The sequence below is a fragment of the Pristis pectinata genome, chromosome 1 (genome assembly GCF_009764475.1).
Source record: "Pristis pectinata isolate sPriPec2 chromosome 1, sPriPec2.1.pri, whole genome shotgun sequence".
Lineage (NCBI taxonomy): Eukaryota > Metazoa > Chordata > Chondrichthyes > Rhinopristiformes > Pristidae > Pristis > Pristis pectinata.
In genome coordinates this window covers 11,647,259-11,668,128 of record NC_067405.1, presented here as the reverse complement: position 1 = coordinate 11,668,128, position 20,870 = coordinate 11,647,259, and the positions used below count along the sequence as shown (strand labels likewise).

Sequence of the window (20,870 nt, the reverse complement as noted above, 5' to 3'; positions counted from 1 at the left end):
CTTTAATGACCATGAAATGAATGACTTGTCTGTCATTTCAGTGGAGAGTCGACCACAGAGAGTGTGGAGATCCATGTAGGCCAGTCAGATAGGTATGGTGGACTTCTTTCCCTGCAGGATGTAAATGAACTAGATGGGTTTTTATGGTAGTTTAATGGTCACAATTATAGTAATTTTCAATTTAAATTTATTTACTTATGATTGAATTCCTAAGGTACCTTACGGGTATTGAACTCAGTTCTTTGGATTACTAATCTAGATCCTTTAATACTAGTCCAGTAATTTAATAACTTTGCTTCCAAATCCCAGGGAGAACAATTGTAGCTGTCTGAACAAGATGCAACAGCTGTCATGGTCTGGAACTGGCTCACTTGACCACTTGATTTTTAATACCCATTGCTTCCATGTGGTTTAGAAAGTTTTCAGAAACAACAGAGGTCTCCATCTCATTTCCCCTGGATGTGAGGGTCTGACATGACAACCCTGAAATTAGTTTGTGCTTGGAGAGGAATTCTGCTGTATATCACAAAAATAATTTACAAAGCACTTTTTTAATATATCTATACATACTATGTATATATATAATACACACACATTCTCTACATTGAATAATGGATGTAGCTCCTTCTGGCACCACAATCTTTCAGTGTTATTTGTTTGCAAGATGGTAAGTTGTTTCCTATTCCAGATTCAAAAGAAATGTGTAATATGTCAGAGAAATGCTGTTAAGGTCAGGTCACAGGATTAGACCTCAGAATTTCATAAAATGTAATTAAATAAAAGCAGTGAAAAATTACCATTATGCAGGAAATGTTGAGTGTACGCTCCAGAGCTGTTTTGTTACCCGAGCATCAGGGATATTAATGTTGCAATTTCCCAAACCTAAACTACAGTTACTGCATGTACCTGATACCACCATCTCCCAACATGGTATTAGTACTAACTTTCCTTGATAACTGTAGTCTTGATTTTATAACTATCTACCTTCCCTGGCATATCAAACACAATGCATACATCCAATGTGTATTCTATGAAACATGAGTGGATTGAATATTGGTCTGCACTGAGAGAGCTGGTTTCAGCTGGGCAATAATAAGGGCACTTAAAAATGACTTTAGCAACCTTCTCCAGGTGATGGGATGTTGTCAGGGGTCCATTACATCACCAAGTGTGTGCATGTGCAAGTCTGAGTGAGTCTGAGAACGTGAGTACACTTATATTTTTGTCAGTGTGTGAATGTGTCTATTCTTGCATGCATATGTGCGTGCCTGTGTGTACGTGTGTGTGTGCATGCATATGTGTGTGTGTGTGTGTGTGTGTGTGTGTGTGTGTGTGAATGCTCACAATTCCACATTGGTTAGAGACATTATTGGACTTGGTTGTAAAATCTCCCATGGTTACATACCTGTAGACCATTTAGCCTCTCAGACATGTTCCCATACTTAATTAGATCATTGCCTCTCCTTATCCTAATGCCATCTATCCATAATCCTTAACATCCTTACTGAACAAAAATCTATCCATCCACACTTTGAAACAGTCAATTGATACTGAACCAAAACAACTTTATGAAGCAGTGCTTACAGAGAGACTTCAAACACTCTTGCACGTACTCCAACTTCTTGATAGCTTGCCAGCACAATAAAGCTCTAATTACAAGGCCAAGTCCACCAGAAATAACGTCGATCTTATTGGATCGACTAACATCTTAAATGTCTTTTTCAGATCATGGTTTAATCTTCTATCCTCACAAGGACACAAACCAAGACTTCTCGTCTTCATAACTCAATTCTTTAGCTCCTTCAGAGTTTGGCTACAAAATTCACAATTCAGGACCATTGTGGAGAATGATGCTGTTTTTTAATAAACAGATCTATCTTCAAATGCTCTTATAACTGTTACCTTCTCCAGCCCTATAAAGCTTTGAGATCTTGGTGCACCTCTACCCCTGCCCTCTTGCACATTTCTGATATTAATCTCTCCACCAATGGCAGTCGTATCTTCAGTTGACACCTCCAGGCGTCAACTGAAGATACTTCTCTCTAAACCTCTCTGCCTCCTTGGAGACTACCTTAAAATCCACCTCATTTGCCCTGATAAGCGGCAGAGTATCAAATCACGTTTGGTAACAATCCTGTGAAGGACTTTAATTTTCCATGTCTACGGTGCTATGTAAATATATGTTATTGTGGCATTAGGGCAGAAAGGTTTCAGGGAACCTTACCTCAGAAGGAGTTGCACATGATCAGTGCTGTGGGAAAAGACACTGAGAGGGAAACAAAAGCAAAAGAAACCAAATGGAAAATAAAACAATTATTAGTTGCTTATTTTTCATGCAGTACGTTAATATAATGGTAATTATTTTTTCTCTGCTGTTCTCATATAGGCTTTTCAAATCTCTTCCTTCTATTCCCCTGAGCTGACCTGAAGGTAGCAGGAAATAATAGGTTAGACCCCTGTCCTGTCAAGGTGAACAAAAGTGTAAACCATTTGTCATGTCCTGCGTACACTGACTGTAGTGTTTGGCCATTTAGTTCACAGAGTCTGGAGCTAACTGATAGCACAGACAGCATATCGCGGCTGTTATTAATCTGTTGTTATAATGAGGAGGGCCTGTATCGTTGTCAGATGAAATACTCTTTCTTGTCTTCACTTAGAGAATCCTGGTAATTGGGATTATTCTTCAGCACGGCGTCTGTAGGCTCAGCATATTCCGCCCTTTTTGTTTCATTAGTGTGGTATGTGCCTTTATGCTTGTACAACAAGCGCCCCATGACAGCCACAATGCAGAGGATGACAAAGATCACCACCGCTATCACACCTGTGAATTTTGCAGGGAGAAAAATCATTAGTAAAGAGCTGCACGATAGAGACTACATCATCTGAGCATGATTAGACCAACTTGCAGCAATACTGAAACTTTATGTTCTTCACAATCCTAGAACTCCCTATCACACAGCACTGTGGGAGTATCATCACCAAAAGAATAGCAATGGTTCAAGAAGGTAGAGTCATGGAGCCATAGAGAGATACAGCACAGAAACAGGTTTTTCAATCCATCAGGTCTGTGCCGACCATAATTGGTAATTGGTAGCAACAAACAGAGAACACAGAAGACTACAGCACAGTACAGGCCCTTCGGCCCACAATGTTGTGCCGACATTTTATCCTGCTCTAATATCTATCTAACCCTTTCCTCCCACATAGCCCCCCATTTCTCTATCATTCATGAGTCTATCTAAGAGTCTCTTAAATGTCCCTAATGTATCTGCCCCCACAACCTCTATCGGCAGTGCATTCCACGCACCCACCACTCCCTGTGTAAAAAATTTACCCCTTATACCTTCCTCCAATCACCTTAAAATTATGTCCCCTCATGTTAGCCATTGTTGCCCTCGGAAAAAATCTCTGACTGTCCACTCGATCTATGCCTCTTATCATCTTGTACACCTCTATCAAGTCACCTCTCATCCTCCTTCTCTCCAAAGAGAAAAGCCCTAGCTCACACAACCTATCCTCATAAGACATGCTCTCCAATCCAAAACAATCTGCTGAAGGAACTCATGCAGCATCTGTGGGAGGAAAGGAACTGTCAACATTTCGGGTCGAAACCTTGCACCAGGTCCAGAAATGTCGACAATTCCTTTCCCCCCACAGATGCTGCATGACGCACTGAGTTCCTCCAGTAGACTGTTTGTTGCACCAGCTTCCAGCATCTGCAGTCTCTTATGTCTCCATTGGTAATTGGCAATTAGTTTATTATTGTCACATTTACCAAGATGCAGTGAAAAGTTTTGTTTGCATGTCATCCAGACAGATCATTCCAAATGTAAGTACATCGAGGTAGTACAAATGGAAACTGAATGCAGAATACAGTATCACAGTTACAGAGAGGCAGATAAGAGCATGACGAGGTTGATGGTGAGGTCAAGAGTTCACCTTTACCGTACAAGAGTTCAGTTCAAGAGTCTTATAACGGTGGGATAGAAGCTGTCCTTGAGCCTGGTGGAATGAGTTTTCAAGCTTCTGTATCTTCTGCTCGATGGGAGTGGGGAGAAGAGAGAATGACCAGGGTGGGACGGGTCTTTGATTTATGTTGACTGCTTTCCTGAGGCAGCGGGAAGTGTAGATGGAGTCACTAATCCTACATCAATCCCATTTTTTTCTCCTTCCCCACATTCTCATCAACTCCCTCTGGATTCTACCACTGACCCGAACACTTGTGGCAATTTACAGCAGCCAGTTAACATTTGGGAAGTGGGAGCACCTGAAGGAAATCCATGTAGTCACAGAGAGTACGTGCACACGGAACAGCACCAGAGATCAGTATTAAACTCGGATCACTGGAGCTGTGAGGCAGCAGCTCTGCTAGTTACATTTCTGTGCCACCCTTTAACCTGAAGTGTTAACTCTCTTTCTCTTTCCACAGATGAGTGTTTCATGGAACACAGAACAGTACAGCTCGGTATGGACCCTTCAGCCCACGATGTTGTGCTGACCTATATAATCACCTACTCCATGATCATTCTAACCCTTCCCTCCTACACAGCCCACAACCCTCCATTTTCTTACTTCCATGTGCCTATCTAAGAGTCTTTTAAATGTCCCTACTGTATCAGCCTCTACCACCACCCCCGGCAGTGCATTCCAGGCACCCACCACTCTCTGTGTAAAAAACCTACCTCTGACATCTCACCTAAACTTTCCTCCTCTGACCTTAAACTGATGTCGTCTGGTATTGGCCATTGCCGCCCTGGGGAAAGGTTGCTGGCTGTCCACTCTATCTGTACCTCTCATGTTTCCTGCATTTTCTGTTTAGGTTTCAGATTTCCTACCAAAGGACACCTGCTGTATTTGTTTTCACATTGGGAGTTGGCCAAGGTACCTTAACATAACCTTCTCAAGGACATTTTGGGAGTGGCAAATAAACAGTAGGCTTGCCAGTAATGAGCACAGCTCACAGTAAATGAAGTCTTATCAACAAAAGTTCAGAGAGACACATGGAGATATTACACCAGTTGCGTAAGAGAAAATTGGGGTCTGAGGTGAAGGATGCGGTTGGGAAGAGGTGGGCGGGGGTGGGAGATTGAGGGAGGTGGGAAGAAAAACCCAGAGTGGAGTGGGGGCTGAGGAAGGAAGACAACTGGATGAGGTTATGGAAATGATCAGGGGAGTTGGGAGGTGATTATACGGGAGGGAGAGTGGGGAGAGGATTGATCACAATTATGATGGGGATGACGTTCGTTGACTGAAGATGTTAGTAGGGAGCAACAAACAAAATGCTGGAGGAACTCAGAAGGTCAGGCAGCATCTGTGAAGGGCAATGGACAATCGACGTTTTGGGTCAAGACCCCTCATCTGGGTTGAAAGAGACAGACAGCATAAGGAGGTGGAGGGAAGGGTTGAAGCAAGGGCTGACAAGCAGTATGTGGATCCAGGTGAGGAGGGTTGATAGGCAGATGGAGGAGGGAAGAGTGGGAACAGCGACAGAAGCTGGGAGGTGATGGGCGGAGGTAACAAAGGGCTGCAGATGATGGGATCTGATAGGAGAGGAAGGTGGAGCCTGGAACCAAATAAGGGAGGTGGGGGAGGGCAGAGGGGAACAGTGGGGGGAGGAGACCCAGTGGGAGGAGTATGGAGGTGATGGGCAGATGGAGGAGGGGAAAGAAGGGGAAAGAAACAGGGTAATGGGGGTTGGGGTGTGTAGGTGGAACCGGGTGAAAGGAGAAAAGGGACAGAGGGGAAGCATTTACCTGAAATTAGAGAATTCAATGTCCATGCCATCGGGTTGTAGACCACTCAGGCGGAATATGAGGTGCTGTTGCTCGAGCTTGGGTTTAGCCTCACCCTGCCAGCGGAGGAGGCTGAGGACAGACAGGTCGGAGTGGGAATGGGAAGGGGAATTAAAATGACTGACAATCGGGAGTTCCAGAACACCAAGGAGCACACAGGAGGTGTAACGGGTCATTCTCTCTTCTCTCCTCTTCCATCAGGTAGAAGATACAGGTGCCTGAGGGCACGTACCACCAGACTTAAGGACAGCTTCAACCCCACTGTGATAAGACTATTGAACGGTTCCCTTATACGATGAGATGGACTATGACCTCACGATCTACCTTGTTGTGACCTTGTACCTTATTGCACTGCACTTTCTCTGTAGCTGTGAGACATTACTCTGTACTGTTATTGTTTTTGCCTGTACTACATCAATGCACTCTGTGCTAACCCAATGTAACTGCACTGTGTAATGAATTGACCTTTATGATCAGTATGCAAGACAAGTTTTTCACTGTACATCGGTACGAGTGACAATAATAAACCAATACCAATACCAATACAGCTATCCCCACACCTCCTCTCTCACCACCATTCAGGGCCATAAATAGCCCTTCCAGTTGAGGCAGATATTTACATGCATATCCTTAAACCTTGCTTATTGCATTCGGTGCTCCTGATGTGGCTTCCTCTACATTGTTGAGACCAAGTGCAGACTAGTCAACCACTTTGCTGTGCACCTGCACTCTGTCCACCTTGGCCTTCTGGAGCTCCCTGTTGCCAGCCATTTTAACTCCTCTCGCCATTCCCACCTTCCAGCATCTGCAGCCTTTTGCATTTCCTACATTAGTAGGGAGATGGGGACAACCAATAACAATGCAAAATTGAGGAGACTATAGAGTTGGGCCCTTTAAGTATGTCAAATTGAGGCTGAACCCTAGAGTTGAAACCTGTTTCAGGCAAGAGACTCACTGGCCCCATGTACTCAGTCGAATTTTACACATAACTTCAAAATGAACAATGTATGACCTTAGAAATTGTGGATCATGGCCCACAGTTTGTGTGGGTACACAAGTCACATGTACAGAAGACCCAGACTGGAAACCTGAAAGTCAGCAACTGTTGTGGAAAGTATCTGTTGGTAGATTTTCCAAGAAAATTCTTGTTGTAGAAATGTCCCACGAAACAGTCATGGGTAATATTTCTTCTTTTTATTAGCATTTCATCTTCTAATTCAATTTTACATGTGCTAAATATTATGCTTATTCCTTTCTGGTCTGCTCTCTATGAGAATTCCTCAGTGCGATTGGCTACACAGCCAAATTGATGACATCATTTTTGTTGGAAACTAAGGAACCAACATCTGGAAGTGAATGACAATGGAAAACAGGAAGAACATGCTACTGGAATCACTTGATCATTGTGGAGAACTTCCTTGAGGTTGATGAAGAACATTGTCACTTCAGTCCTAACTGTAAATTCCAGGTTATTATATCAGAAGAACTTTAATAGTTTCTAAACTACATTAAGCTGCAGGCTGGGAAACAGGAATGTCAACTGATATTGGGCAGGTAAAAAATCTTGGTTTATTAAGGGATTAGGTGAACTGGCTGAAGGATTACTGCATGCCCACAACTAACACATACAATACTTTAACAAATGGGAACAGCAATAGACTATTCAGCCCCATGAGCTCGTTCTGTCATTCAATAGGATCATGGTCAATTGGATGGTCCTCAATGATGAATCAAGCCCAATTTAGTATGGTATGGTTTGTCACATGTACCAAGGTACAGTGAAAAATGTTGTTTTCCATGCAGATTATTTCATCACATCAGTTCATTGTGGAGGTAGAAGGGAAAAGCAATAACAGGATGCAGTCTAATCTTCCAAATCCCTCTTCAAATGGTTTGGGGTAGAAAAAAAGTAATTGATAAAGGAATAAACGGTAGATGCTAAAATATGACTAGAGGTGATCAGAAGCTTGGGTGAAACTTTTATCTCCTATGTTGTTTTGGCACCACTTCTCCAAAGGTGAATGAATATACTTAGCGTATACCTTATATTTAAACTTTGGACTATTCAATTCTAATTTCCACCAGCTAACCCACTTTGACCTCTGCTGACAGACCTTATAATTAATTCATTCTCAGGATCTGGGTGCTACTGGCAAAGTCACCAGTCATTGCCCACCTCCATTTGCCTTTAAACTGACTGTTGGAGGAATTCAGCGGGTCAAGCAGCATCGGTGGAGGCAGGGAGATGGTTGACCCGTCCTGATGCAGAGTCTTAACCCAAAACGTCCATCATCCCTCTGCCTCCACAGATGCTGCTCAACCTGCTGAGTTCCTCCAGCAGTTTGTTTTTGCTTCAGATTCCGGGATCTGCAGTCTCTTATGTGTCTCTTTAAATGGAGTAGATTGTTAATGCATTTAGTTAAGAATCTGGAGGGATGTGGGTCTGTGTAAAGATAGCAGATTTCCTTCCCTAAAGGAGATTAGTGAATCAAATAGGTTTCACAGTCATTATTACTGATGCTTACTTTTTTTTAAGTCCCAGACTATAATTAATTTGCCGAATTTTAATGTCCCAAATGGTGTGGTGAGATATGAGCACTCTCTGTGAATCATCAAGACAGGTCTATGAATTTCTGGATCAGTAACTTAGCTAGCATACATTATAGCCTGAAAGGCAAGGTACTGATTTTAGAGGTCAGCACAGCTGTATTTAACCTTACCTCCAATGACTGCAGAGTCACTCCTGATTGCGTTTGTTAGCAGTTTGCCCTCCTCAATTGTCCCAGCATGATCTGTAAAACAAAGGCCACAAGAGCTGAAAGCAAGAGTAGACGCATTCTGCCAACCCATTAGATCCCAGGTGATCCAGTGCCTCAAACACTTTCCATTCCAATTCCCATATCTCATTGTATCCAAGTAGTATCAAACTCAAGCTTGAATACACTCAAGAATGAAGAACAGTGTTTCCAACTCTATGTGGAAAGCAATTTCCCCTCATCTCAGTCCTAAATGACTGATCCTTCCATTCACATTCTGACTCCTAGTTCTAGGTCCTCAAAATAGAACATGAAGCATCTACCTTATCGTTCCATCTCAGTAAAGTCACCTCCCATTCCTATAAATTCCAGTGGGTATAGACCATACTTACTCAATTCAAAAGACAACCCCTCACACTGGGAGTTAATTTAGTGAGTGTGTACTACACTGATTCTAATACAAGTAAATTCTTTGACATCAATACTGAACAAAAATATTCGAGGTGATCTCTCACTGGACTTAGGGTAGTAAACTCATTGAGTCATCCAACATGGGAACAGACCTTTTAGCCCACCAATCCATGCTAGCCATTAAGTACCTAACTATATTAAGCCCATTATCTAGCACTCGTTCCTTAGCCTTCTGTGCCATGTGTTACAGGAGTCCGTCTAAATATTTTTTAAGTGTTGTGAGAATGTTTGTTTTCACTACCCCCCCTAATAGTGTATTCCAAATATCAACCACCCTGGGTAAATCAAAAATCCTCAAACCCTCTCTAACTCACCTATCCCTTACCTTATACCTATGTTTCCTGGTTTTAGACACTTCTGCTCAGGGGAAAAGTTCTTCACTCTCCACCTGACCTATTCCCTTCATAATTGTGTCCACCTCAATCAGGTCCCCCCTCAGCCGCCTCTGCTCCCAAGGTAAACAAAACAGCTCATACAATCTCTCCTCATAGCTGAAACGGTATAGAGTAAATGGAAGGAGGGCTATATGGGAGGGAAGGGTTAGATCTTAGAGCAGGATAAAATGTCGGCACAACATTGTGGGCTGAAGGGCCCGTACTGTGCTGTAGTGTTCTATGTTCTTAAAGCAACATCCTCGTCAATCTGCCAATACAATGACACCATTGTAACAATCGTTAAAAGACTTGTTTATTCCTGTACTCATAAGCCTGAAAGCATGTACCACCAGGCTCAAGAACAGCTTCTATCCCACTGTTATAAGACTACTGAATGGACCCCTAGTACGATAAGATGCACTCTTGGCCTCACAACCTACCTCATCATGGCTTTGCACCTTATTGTCTGTCTGCATTTCACTTTCTCTGTGACTGTAATATTTTATTGTGCATTCTGTTATTGTTTGCCCTTGTACTACCTTGATGTACTGCTCTAATGAAATGATCTGTATGGATGGCATGCAAAACAAAGATTTTCACTGTACCTCGGTACATGTGACAATAATAAACCTATTTACCAATTTACCAAAATTCCCTTGCAATAAAGGCCACCATACAATTTACCTTCCTATTGCCTCTTCACCTGTAAATTTACCTTTTGTGTCCCACCAACCTGCCCACTCAACTCCTTCAATAAACTGTTTAGAGATTACTCTGTTTTTTCTATTGTTCCTTCAATACGCATGGCACATTTTTCCTGCATTAACCTCCATCTGCCCTCTTCTTGCCTATTAGCTGTATCCCCCTCACATCCCACTTCCCCTCCCAGCCTTATCATCAGCAAACCTGAGTTTAGAAGGATGAGATTGTAATAGAAGTCTTTACAATATTAAAAGTATTTCATAGCATGGGTGGATTTTGTTCAGCAGGGGAATCCACATCATAGCTTTAAACAGAGGGTCCAGGCCATTAAGGAATGAAATCAGGAAACAATTTTCACAAATGTAAAGTATCACCTCTCTGTTATTTACTAGAATAAGTGTAGTGTACTAGGATAGAGCACCAGAGTTGGGTAAGCTGGATCAAAGGCAGGTTAATGGAAATGAAGTACAAATCATTTAATCAAGAGGTTAAATGAGCTCAGGATGTCCAATCTGTCTTATTGACCATCAAAAGAAATACAAAAGAAGATCTCTATCCATAACCCAAACCACCCGAAATACAAACTTGATGGAACAAGTGCCTCTTCAGAAAAATACTTACGACATTTAAGAGACTCTTAGACACATGAATGATAGAAAAATAGGGGGCTATGTGGGAGGGAAGGGTTAGATAGATCTTAGAGTAAGATAAAATGTCAGCACAACATTGTGGGCCGAAAGGCCTGTACTGTGCTATAGTGTTCTATGTTCTATGTTCTAAGAATGTTAATTAATCCAATAAATAATTTAAAAATATTTCATACAGATTCTTAGTATTCGTAATCATTTAATTGTAAAGCTGTTACATTGCCCTGTACACTGACTTTTTTTTATTCTAAGTGTGTTCTTTCTTGTATAAATTTGTATAACTTATGTTGTTAATTTATGTGAATATTGTTTCTCTGGTGCTCTGTGCCTGTGATGCTGCCGCAAGTAAGTTTTTCATTGCATCTGTGCACACATGTTCTTATGCACATGTCAATAAACTTGACTTTGACTTTGACTTTGACATAAAAACAGTTGATTTATAATCCATGTTTATCCAAAATCCAAATACTGCTTATTTCCAAGGAATTGGTTATCTTCTAATTTAATTGAATTTATCTAGCTCCTTTCATGCTCTCAGAAAGTCCCAAAGTGGATTAAACCCAACTAATTGTATTTTTTTAACTACAGTAAAACAGTCACTCAACTTAGAAGGCACTTTGGCACTTGCTAAGACTGTTAAAGACACTATGTGGATGAAAACCTTTACTGTTCTCCTGGGAAATGCCAGATGTGTTTTGTATTTAAGTCCCTTGAAGTCTGCCCTAGTCTTCAAGATGGTATTAGTTACATTTTCTTTAATTGGTCGGATGGATATCGTGGTGCAGCGGATAACTTACAGGAGCAACAGACTGAGTTCTGGACCAATGATCCAGAGACATGAATTTGAATCCCATCATGCCAGCTGGGGTAATTAAATTGATAAAAGGAATTCAGTCAAAGCTAGCTGCAATAAACATGAAGCTAGAATTTGCCCTAAAAATTTATCTAGTTCATTATTGTTCTCCAGGAAAGGAATCTCTACCCTCTCTGGTTTATATGTGACTACATACCCAGTTCAGGGTCAATTAAGGATGAACAATAAACAGCCATTACCCATGAACAAATCACAAAAAGGAAACAAATTGCTTGGTTTTAATTTATATCTCACAGACCGAGTCACAAGAGACTGCAGATGCTGGAATCTAGAACAGCAAGCAAACTGCTGGAGGAATTCAGCAGGTCGGGCAGCACCTGCGGAGGGAAAGGAATTGTAGACGTTTTGGGTTGAAACTCTGACCTGATGCAAGGTTTTGACCTGAAACATTGACAATTCCTTTTCCCCTCACAGATGCTGTTTGAGCCGCTGAGTTCCTCCAGCAGATTGTTATCTCACATAGTTATCTGTGGAAAACCTTTTGTTAAAAGGCACGAGGTAGTAATTTGCCTCCTGATGTATATGCTAGATATACAATGTAGTAATGTCCGTGAGATATACCCTTCTTCCAACTTTCATTCCATTGAAATCAGTTCAATGCACTTACATTCCCCCAGAACACTGTACGCAAAAAATGTATTTCACTGTGTGTTTCGATGTGCATGTGACTAAAAAAGAAATCTTATCTTATCTGACATTTCTTGCAAACACCGGAAGACAAATTGTCTCCAGAACCTTTTTATTGAAGTGGTTTTAGGAACAAGGATGCAATGTCAGTCTTTCTGTTACAAGAACTGTTCAGCACTTCATCTCAAGCCTGTGAAAAATACCAACTGTTTTTTGCTTCATAATTTTCAAGGAAAGGCAGCACTGGGATTAATTACACAAATCATACTGCCTATTTTTTTTGTCAAGACTGGTACATGGCTGTAGAGAATGATGTCAAGGTGTACAGCTGCCATTGTGGTTTGTGTCCCATTAATCATTAGAGTTACAATGAGGCAGGTGAGGTTGTTTGGCACGTTGCCTAGAAACAGCGTATGAAGGAGAGCTTGGAAGTTCGAGTGCTTCCTTCGGCATCAACTGCACTGTACAGTGGCACCAGCATGTTTCGCTTTGTCTCTGAAACTCAGTCCACTGAAGACGGTGAAAAGAACTTCAGGGACACTGGAGAGTAGAACATGCTGTTGTTTCTACAGAACAGACCCAGCACTAATTCTAGGGGAGGAATTTTTATGCTGACTTTATGCGTATGCACGCAACTTCAGTTCACCCAAAGAGTTTTACAGCCAGTGAGGTACTAGACAGACACTTAAATAGACAAAGCATTGGTAATTAAGATAAGATCTTTATTAATCACATGTACATCAAAACACACAGTGAAATGCATCTTTTGTGGATAGTGTTCTGGGGGCAGCCTGCAAGTGTCGCCACGCTTCCGGCACCAACATAGCATGCCCACAACTTCCTAACCCGTACATCTTTGGAATGTGGGAGGAAACCGGAGCACCCGGAGGAAACCCACGCAGACACAGGGAGAACATACAAACTCCTCACAGACAGCTGCCGGAATTGAACTCGGGTCACTGGCGCTGTGATAGCATTACACTAACCATTTCACTCACATGGACTGAGATACAGTGAAAAACTTAGTTTTGTATGCCATCCAAACAGATTATCCCAAGTGTATTAAGTACATCGAGGTAATACAAAGGGAATGCAGAATATAGTGTTACAGTTACAGAGAAAGTGCAGGTAGACAAATAAGGTGCAAGGGCCACGATGAGGTTGATTGAGAGATCAAAAGTTGATCTTTATAATATAAGAGGTCTGTTCAAGAGTCTTATAACAGCGGAATAGAAATGGTCCTTGAGCCTGGTGGTGTGTTCTTTCAGGCTTTTGTATCTCCTACTCAATGGAAGTGGGGAGAAGAGAATGACCAGGGTGGGAGGGGTCTTTGATTGTGATGGCTGATTTACCAAGGCAGAAGGAAATATAGACAGGATCAATAGAGGGGAGGCTAGTTTTCATGATGGACTGAGCTGTGTCCAATTTCCTGGGGTCTTGGGTAAAGCAGTTGCCATACCAAGCTGTGATGCATCCGGATAGGATGCTATCTGTGGTGCATCTATAAAAATAGGTGACAGTCAATAGGGATATGCTGAATTTCCTTAGCCTTCTGAGGAAATAGAGGCACTGGTGTGCTTTCTTGGCCATATTATCCACGTCGTTGGACCAGGACAAGTTCTTGATGATATAAGATAAGATATCTTTATTAGTCACATGTACATCGAAACACACAGTGAAATGACTTGAAGCTCTCAACCACCTCCACCTCAATACCAAATATACATACAGGGGCACGTTCTTTTCCTCGCTTCAGTCAATGACCAACTCTTTTGTTTTGCTGACATTGAAGGAAAGGTTGTTGTCATGACCCCAGGCTTTCTATCTCCTTCCTGTACTTTGTCTCAATGTTATTTGAAATCTGGCCCACTGCGGTGGTATTGTCTGATGGATTTAGAGCAGAATCTGGCCACACAGTCGTGTGTGTATTGTGAGTAAAGGAAGGAGCTGAAGATACAGCCTTGTGGCGCACCAGTGTGGAGGATAATCATGGCGGAGGTGTTGCTGCCTATCTTTACTGATTGCAGTCTGTTGGCGAGGAAGTCAAGGATCCAGTTGCAGAGGGAGGTGCCAAGTCCTAGGTCTAGGAGTTTGGAGATGAGTTTATTTGGAATTATAGTACTGAAGGCAGAGCTATAGTCAATAAATAGGAGTCTGATGTAGGTGTCCAGATCCTCCTGAGATGAGTGTAGGGCCAGGGAGATGGCATCTGCCGTAGACCTGTTTTGGCAAATTGCAGTGGGTCGAGGTTGTCTGGGAGGCTGGAGTTGATGTGTGCCATGACCACCCTCTTGAAGTACTTCATGATGGTGGATGTCAAAGCCACCGGGCAGTAAATGAGGCATGTTCCCTAATTCTTCTTTGGCACTGGGATAATAGTGGTCTTCTGAAAGCAGGTGGGGACCTCAGATTGGAGTAGGGAGAGGATAAAAATGTCCGCCAGCTGATCTGTGCAGGACCTGAGGACACATCTGGAGACTCCATCTGGGCCAAATGCTTTCAGTGGGTTTACTCTCAGGAAAGTTGATCTGACGTCTGCAATGGTGATGGTACCTCCTAATGCAGGCAGATGGGATTAGTGTAGATCAGCGAATAAATTGGAATGGACGTGGTGAAGGGCCTGTTTTTGTACTGTGCAACTCGATGACTCTTTGACACTGCAAAGTACCTTGGAAGTGCAGATGTTATAAAATGGAAAATGCAGCCCAGTGTTTCCTATATCGCACAGTGATGCAGATAGTAGATAGACTGTGGCCTCAGCTCAACATATGCCCAGTTACTCCACAATTCTCCTGCCAGGTGTCCTACAAAGGGCAGTTTACAGTAGGCAATTAACACACCAGCACTTCTTTGTGATGTGGGAGCAGATTGAAGAACCCAAGAGCAGCCTGCGCAATCAGAGCAAGAAGGTACAAGTCCACACAGACAGCAACTAAGGTCTGGATCCAACCTGGGTCACTGGAGCTGGCACAACTGTGCCATCCAGGACTGCCAAATGCTTTGGGACAACCTGAAAGGGACAACAAAACAGTGACTCTATAGAAGCTCGTCTCCTTTCTGGTTCAGAATATCATGTCACTCCTTTCAGTTATAAAGATAAGAGATTTGTAAAATGTTTAGCTCAAAGAGGTCTCCAGCATTCCCTCAGTTACAGTGTCTCCCAGGTGCCTGATATCCCTTTTGTGAGAGAGTGAAGGAAGGAATGTTTTATTTAAAGGATACCGAACATGTTTTCACCCAGCAGCTTTAGGATACATTGTGCTTTTCTTCTCTGTAATGTTTTCCTTCCATCTACAGCAAGCTGCAGAATTTTTACATCTTGATCTTGCGGGCTGCCCCCAGAACACTCCATGCAAAAAGATGCATTTCACTGTGTGTTTCAATGTACATGTGACTAATAAAGAAATCTTAAAGAGCAGAGTTTTTACTTCATCTATATTCCCAGCATATCAGAATTTACTTCTTCAATGACATTATTTGTTTGTACGTGCCACTAATGTGTCTGTCTACCTGGAAACCTCAGCATACTGGTTGGAAGGGTTTGATGTGAAAGGACTTTGGCAATTCTGCATTTTATGATCCTCAGTACAAAACTGCCCTCTTCATATAGAAGCATTTCCTTCTCCTGTTCAAATCTTCCCAAGGCTTCACTCTTGCATATTTCTTGAACTCTTTCAGCCAACAATTCTTCATAAGCAATGTGTTCCTCTAGATGTGGAAAATATTGCATCCCTCTGCTCCCTTATTATATTAAAGATGCTTTATTAATTCAAATTGTTATTCATGAGCGTCAAAGAAGTTGTCAAGCAGGCTGATAGAATGGGGAAAATGAGACCTGAGAAGATGAGACAATGTCAATGGCCTTCTGTGGGATGGGGCTGGGTCATACTACAAGGGCAAAGAGGCTCCAATAAAAGAGCACAAGGCCCCTGTCTGTATCATTGGTGCTGAGGTGGAGATGGTTGAGAGCTTCAAGTTCCTGGGTGTGAACCTCACCAACAATTTGTCCTGGTCCAGCCACGTGGACACTATGACCAAGAGGGCACACCAACACCTCTACTTCCTCAGAAGCCTAAGGAAGTTCAGCATGTCCCCGGTGACACTTACTAATTTTTACAGATGCATCATAGAAAGCATCCTATCCAGATGCATCACAGCTTGGCATGGCAACTGCTCTGCCCAGAACTGCAAGAAATTGCAGAGAGCTGTGAATACAACCTAGTCAATCATGCAAACCAGCCTCCCCTTCATTCACTCCATCTATGTTTCCCGCTGCCTCTGGAAAGCAGCTAACATAATCAAGGACCCCTCCCAACACAGTCATTCTCTCTTCCCTCCTGCCTCCTGTCAGGCAGAGAATACAAAAGTCTGAGAGCATGTCACACCAAACTCGAGAGCAGCTGTCATCCTACTGTTATCAGACTCTTGAACAGACCTCTCAAACACCGAAAAATGAACTCTTGGTCTACCTCATTGTGGCCCTTGCACTTTATGTGTCTACCTTCACTGCATTTTCTCTGTAACTGTAACACTATATTCTGCATTCTGTTTTCCTTTTTACTACCTTGATTATGTATGGCATAATTTATCCACATGGCACTCAAAACAAAAGCTTGTCACTGTATCTCAGTACATGTGACAATAATAAACTATTACCAATACCAAAATAAGGACCTCTTTGCACCGTCTCATTAAACACTCCCAGGTCAGGTACAACAAGGCTTGGAAAAAGATACTACTTTTCATTGAGCCATTCTTTGGTTAACCTGGGAATATTTGTCGTGAACACCAAATGCTTGATATGAAAAGTGTCCCATTCCTCAGAACATCCATCACTCTGATTGTCAAATGAAAATCAAATTTATCTTTTCTATACCAGGTTCTTGACAGCTGTGTCTGTCACCAGTAAAGAGCAAATTCCTCAGCAGACCCTTTACAGTAAATTATTCCATTTTTTTCAGGACAGCTGGGAACACAACATTGTATAAAAACCTTAGCCCTGCACCCTTCAACTCCAAAAGTTGTTATAAGTATAAGGTAGTAAACCTGGAGCAAGGGTTACAATACATCTGACACCTGAATGGACAGTGCAACTTACAGGGTATTTCCTTAAAGATAAAAGATAAGGATCAGAAAACAAACATTGTAAAAACTGAGAAGGAGACAGAGTTAGAGTGTAAGAATTCAAAATCAGAAAAAAGAATTAAAGAGAGTGAAAATAAGCTTGGATTATGAGAGAGAAACAGGACAATAAAAAAAACATAAGTAGCCATTAAAACTTCTAATGTTGCAATTTCAAGGAATGGGATTCCATATGTGATAGTTAATTTTCAATAGCGGAGGTAAACACATCAAATCAGTAAAAGAGTACTTAGCGATGTAAATCCTAATTTCAATTATTAGAAATGGGTTTAGTTTGCATCTGTTGCAGTCAGGCCTTGTAAATGTCAAGGCAAGCTGTCATTTTTGTGAGTGACACAATTCAGCCTGTAAATTTGGATGTTGGGCACTTAACCATGTTTCTGCTTGTCATTAAAGTTGTTAGAATCACTATGAAAAGGTAACAGTGAAAAGAAACATTACTTCCACTGTTACCTCGCAAATATTTTCTATTACATTGATTAAGACCCTCAAAAGCATCACTAGAGTTTCCAATTGATCTGCTTTTTCTACTTTAACATCTGCCTTTAACACTTCCTGGAAACTAAGTGCATAAATTGGTTGTGGTATTTTCGTTTCTCACTCCAAACTCATCCTTAATTTTACAGCTTCCTTTCAACAGCTCAACGTTTAATTCACATTAATACTTCACCTAAAAAAGTAAACTTTTTACTAAAACCTTATTTATACAGCACAGTAACAGGCCCTTCTGGCCCAACGAGCCCACACCACCCACTTAAACCTATGTTAACCTACCCATATCTCTTTGGAATGTGGGAGGAAACTGGAGCACCTGGACGAAACATAGAACATAGAACACTACAGCACAATGCAGGCCCTCCGGCCCACAATGTTGTGCCAACCTTTAAACCTCACCTAAGACTATCTAACCCCTTCCTCCCACATATCCCTCCATTTTAAATTCCTCCATGAAACCCACACAGACACGGGGAGAACGTACAAACTCCTTACACACAACAACGGGAATTGAACCCCCGATTGCTGGTGCTGTAATAGCGTCATGCTAACTGCTACATCCCATTTTATATTTGCTTCCATTGTGAATCCATCAAAGGAAATCTGATTATCTTCAAAAGAATCAAATTTTGAACAAAATAGTTTTCCTGATATACTTTTATTCAAGCAACCAAGTGAGACTTGTGTTATCTGTCAATTCTTAATCTTTCAATTCCTACTTTGAAATTGCTCCACGGGCATTGTTCTTTGTACATCGGCCTATCTTATTCTTCTTAGGCAGTTCCTTGGGATCGAGGATGCCTTGCTTTCACTCTGGTTTTGTGGATTGAGCTGACTGATGAGGCCAATGTGGGAACTTCAGACTCTTCCGCAGACGGGGCAGGTAGTCGCTGAGGGGGGCAGGCAGTTGAGTTGCTTGTTGTGTAGAGTGCTTCTTCTGCCACTTCTGAAGGGCTTCTGTGTGCTCCCAATGCATGGCTTTGAGGTTCTTAATACCATCCTGAATGCTGCTTCCCCACTGAGTATTCACAGACCAGAAAGTTCCCAGAATTTTTTGAAGCAGACTTATTTTGTGTCTTTGGTTATTTTCCTCTATTTGCCTGGTAATCTCCTTGCATAACAGAACTCAAAATGGGGAGGTTGTTTCAGGAGTCTGGTGTCAGGTGTCAAATCAAAGTCAAAGTCAAGTTTATTGTCATGTGCACAAGTACATGCATGCACAGGTGCAAAGACATGGCATCAGATAAGCAGCATTTGCAAGAAAATAAACATAAATTATACACAAATTTTACAAGGAAGAACACAATTAGAATAAAATAAATATCCATTGTAGGGCAAAGTGATCAATGTGGCCATAGTGTTACAATACTAAGGTAGTGATTAGGGTTGTGCAGGTTGGTTCAAGAACCGACTGGTTGAAGGGAAGTAGCTGTTCCTGAACCTGGTGGTGTGGGACTTCAGGCTTCTGTACCTCCAGCCCAATAGTAGCTGTGAGAAGATGACACCGCTTGAATGGTGGGGATCTTTGATAATGGATGTTGGATTTTTGAGGCAGTATGACATGGGCTTCCCAAAGTATCCCATTGAGTTTCAATGCTGGGGATGGCAGCCTGATTTTGATTTGCCTGATAGACCATAAGTTTTGTGCCAGGTATGAGGTCACGATCTTTATAGAGTCAGAGTACAACAGAACAAAAACAGGCCCTTCGGCCCAGCTAATCCATGCCAACCTGATCTTCTGTCCAGTCCCATCTCCCTGCACCTGGACCATATCCCTCCCAAACCTCTCCCTTCCATGTACCTATCCAAACCTCTCTTAAATGTTGCAATTGAACCCCAATCTACCACTTCCACTGGCAGCTTGTTCCACACTCACACCACCCTCTGAGTGAAGAAGTTCCCCCTCAGATTCTCCTTGTATATTTCACTTTCACCCTAAACCTCTAGTTCTAGTGCCACTGAACCTGGGGGCAAAAATCCTGCAAGCATTCACCATATCTATACCCCCCATAATTTTGTATACCTCTATAAGATCTCCTCTCATTCTCCTACACTCCAGGGAATAAAGTCCTAACCTGTTCAACCTTTCCCTATAACTCAGGTCCTCAAGTTCTGGCAACATCCTTGTAAATTTTCTCTGCACTCTTTCAAGCTTATTGATATCTTTCCTGTAGGTAGGTGAACAGAAAAGCACACAATACTCTAAATTCAGCCTCACCAACGCCTTGTACAACTTCAACATAACATCCCAACTCCTGAACTCAATGCCCTGATTTACAAAGGCCAAAGTACCAAAAGCTCTTTTTACGACCGCATCTACCTGTGACACCACTTCCAAGGAACTATGGATCTGTATTCCCAGGTCCCTTTGTTCTACGGCACACCTCAGAGCCCTACCCTGTAAGTTTTACCCTGGTTTGTCCTCCCAAAGTGCAACACCTCACACTTGTCTGCATTAAATTCCATTGCCATTTTTCAGCCCATTGTCCTAGCTGGTCAAGATCGCGCTGTAAGCTTTGATAGCCTTTAAATACCCTTTTTCTCAATCATCCAAAGGCTGTGCTACACATTAAAGGTGGTGCATTGAATTTCATTACCAATGTCTGTTTTGGCAAAGTGTTGGCTCCCAAGGTATGTGAAGTGATCCATGTTTTCCAGGAACTTTTCGTGTAGCTTTATTGTTGGAGGGTAGTATGGTGCAGCAGGCACAGGTTGGTGAAAGACCTTGACCTTCCAGATGTTGTCATTGAATGACAGAATCATAGAATAGTACAACACAGTAATGAGCCCTTTCAGCCCATCTTTTCCTTGCTGGTCATAATGCCTGTCTACCGGCATTAGGCCCGTATCCCTCCATGCCATTCTTATTTAAAGCACCTGTTCAAATGCCTTTTAAATGTTGTAATTGTATCTGCCTCCACTACCACCTTCTCTGCTCTTTCCAGATAACCACCATCCTCTGTGTGAAAAACTTACCCCTCAGATCTCCT

The 20,870-nt window shown here is 42.1% G+C and overlaps 1 pseudogene; it reads right to left on the bottom strand.

Annotated features, from left to right (window-relative positions):
* Nucleotides 1-1,744: 1,744 nt before the first annotated feature.
* LOC127572767 (contactin-associated protein-like 5) overlaps nt 1,745-20,870 on the bottom strand; it is a 991,970-nt pseudogene continuing 972,844 nt past the window's right edge.